This window comes from Strix uralensis, chromosome 8 (assembly GCF_047716275.1).
Source record: "Strix uralensis isolate ZFMK-TIS-50842 chromosome 8, bStrUra1, whole genome shotgun sequence".
Lineage (NCBI taxonomy): Eukaryota > Metazoa > Chordata > Aves > Strigiformes > Strigidae > Strix > Strix uralensis.
In genome coordinates, this window is record NC_133979.1 from 33,345,084 (window position 1) to 33,348,292 (window position 3,209).

Here is a 3,209-nt window from a genome sequence, read left to right on the forward strand (position 1 = left end):
CCTTCGGTGTATTATTTACAGTTCCCTGCCTCCAGTCTTTTCAAATGGGAGCACTTTATTTTCCTTTTTCTTCTCTCTATATACTGGTTTCTAAAAGGCAGTGAATGGGTGACCTTCAATCACTTTAACAGGTAATAAATATTTTACCTGGAAGAAGGACATGGAAACAGCATGTCTCAGTTGACTGGAGTAATTTTCTTTACTATTATTTCATGCTGCAGGGAGCAGAAGAAATGTTTCCATTACACCAGGAACAGTGGAAACCACGAGCTGATGAAAGCTTTTTCAGCTACCATACTGCATGAGTTTTCTACCTGCCGCAGAGAAAGCTGCCAAGAACAAACATGCTCACAAACGCAAAGGTTTGAAATACAGTATTATCCATATTCCAGGCTTTCTTGTCTGCACTGCGAGTGCAGAATCACAGAATGATGGGGTAACTGAAGCTGGAGGTGACCTCAGGAGGTCCCTGTCCAACATCCTGCTCAAAGCAGGTCAGCTCTGGGGTCAGACCAGGTTGCTCAGGGCATGAACCAGTTGGGGCTTGAAAACCTTCAAGACTGGAGATGGCACAACCTCGCTGGGCGAACTGCGCTGCTGCTTGAGTGGCCTCATGGGGAATAGGTTTTCCCTGCATTCAGTCCAAACCCTTCTTGTTTCAGTTTATTGTCACCTCTCACCTTGTTCCCTTGCAACACTGAGAAAAGCCTGGCTCCGTATTCCCAGTAACCTCATGGGAAGGCGCTGGATGGTGTAGGGTCCCCAAAGCCTTCCCTGCCACAGGCTGACTGAGCCCCACTCCCGTGGCCTCTCCTCTCAGGGTGAGTGCTCCAGCCCCAACCACCCTGGGGGCCTCCCTGACCTTGCTCCAGTTTGTCAGTGCCTTTCCTTGTACTAGGAGCCCAAAACTGGACCCGGTATCTGGATGCAACCTAAGGAGTGCTGAGTAGAAGTGACTAATCCCCACCTCGATCTCCTGGCCATGCCGTCTGTGCCGCCCAGGATGCTGCCCCCAGGGCCTTCACTGCAGAGGCAGTAGTGTCCTGGCTCCTACGCCGAGCAGGGTACCTGCTACGGAGCACAACTGTGCATCTGCATCCTATTTTTCCCCTGAACAGCAAAACTTCTTCATGTTGATGTCTTGGTGGACTGACAGCCTGCACTTGAAAAGCATTCAGTGGCTTTTTTTTTTTACGTCCTTAAAAGTAGCAAAAATACTACATTGCTGAGAAGATCCATGGTGCTACTATTAAATGGTAAATACAGAAAATACAAAACAAAATCACACAAATATTCTTATAAATATGGTGAGCTGGACACCATTAGCACAACTTAACTTTTTGCCTCCCTTACAGCAAAATTTCTTAAAAATGTTTATAGCCTGTTAATTTACATGCCCCCATATAGTTTTGCGTTTTACCAGATGCTTCCAACTCACTTTGCACTCTCTCTGCCTTTGGAGATCTGCCTACCTTGCATGCTTTCATTTTGTAAATCTTATTTTTGCAACATTCAATGACCTAATATTCATTTTTTCATCTCAAAAAAGATTTTACTGACAGGGGCACATTAACGTAGGGACTTTTTCACTCACTGCGGTACTGCAGACGATTAACAAGTCAAGCAATTTCCACCAAAGGGCACTTTCTGGTACAACAATAGCTTGACAGATGACGTCTTCCTTTCCTGGGCACTGACAAACAGCTGAAACATCAGGAAAATTTCAGTCATTAATTCTGACTAGTGTCATTCTAAAGAGAGGAACTTATCAGAATCTCTTTTTCTGTTCTGTACCAGCTTTGAACTTTAACATTTAAAGAGCTCAACACAACCCATTTAAGAAAAATAATTCTTTAAAAAAAACCTAATCAGGAACAAAAAAGGACTGTTAAATCCTGACCCTAGTTGACTCCCTCCAAGATTTAGCCAAGACATTCGATCACACTTAGGAAACACAAATGTTATTGCTACCTTATCAAGCTCTTGTGAGGGTTTAATTATATAGGCTGCAGTGCAGGTCACAAGGAGCACGGGGGAGTGAAAGCTACTACATAAAAATAGTTACTTAGAACGACCAGGAATAACCTGGGCTGGAATTTCTTAAAAATACATAAAGTTTTGTAAGGAGGGAAAAAGTCCAAATCAGGACTGTTAATATTCCATTTATGAGAACATTGACTATAAAACTCTAGGAAAACTTAAAATACTCCATACTGAATAATCTTAAATGATGTTGCTGCATCATTAAAGACTGAAGTATTAATTCAAATTTACGTCTCACAAGGTGATCTCTGTTCGCTTTTTACTCGCACCAGATTTAATTAGACTAAGCATACTGCTTTGCTTTTGCTATAAAACAGTTAATGACGGGACCAATAAAGGCACCACTGAAGACCCAAAGCTCATAAAAACTATCTTAATTTAATGAACATTAAAACGCAGACACCGGAAGACAAATGGTTATTTCACGTTACGACTGCAAAGCGGACTTGAGACGCTTGGAAACATCGAAAGTGTGTTTTTGTATCTCAGATACAATCACACTGAGTCTTGCGTCAGCTTCGGACCAGTTTTTGAGGGGTGTGTGGATGGCAGCGGGGCTTTTTGGCAGGCGTGGTGCCCCGGCCTCACGGCCCAGTCCTGCCCGGGCTCCAGCCTCGTCTCTTGGCCTACGGCCGGCTTGGGAGAGGTGGCTGAGAGCGAGAGCGGTCAAGCTGCGCCAGGGCAGGGTCAGACTGGCTCTTAGGAAGGATTTCTTTGCAGAAGGGGTTGTTGGGCGTTGGAATGGGCTGCCCAGGGCAGGGGGGGAGTCCCCATCCCTGGAGGGGTTGAAGAGTCGGGTTGACCCAGCGCTGAGGGATCTGGTGGAGTTGGGAACGGTCAGGGTGAGGTTCATGGTTGGGCTGGAGGAGCTTCAAGGGCTTTTCCAACCGAGATGATTCTGTGGCTCTGTGAAGAGCCGTGAGTTTAGAGGGCACGTTCAGGGAGAAAAGCCCAGCAAAGGCCAGCCCGAGGCCACGCGTTTGGCCCACGGAGGCCGGCGGACCCGCTCTTGCCCGAAGGCGATCTCCCAACCTCGCTCCACCGGGCGATGAGGCGCGGGCGGCTGCTCGGGGCCAGCCCAGGCTCCCGCCAGGCCGCCGCCATCCCGCCCGCCTCGCTCGGCACGGAGCGACCCGCCGCTGGCTCCCGGGCGGGCACCGCGGCTG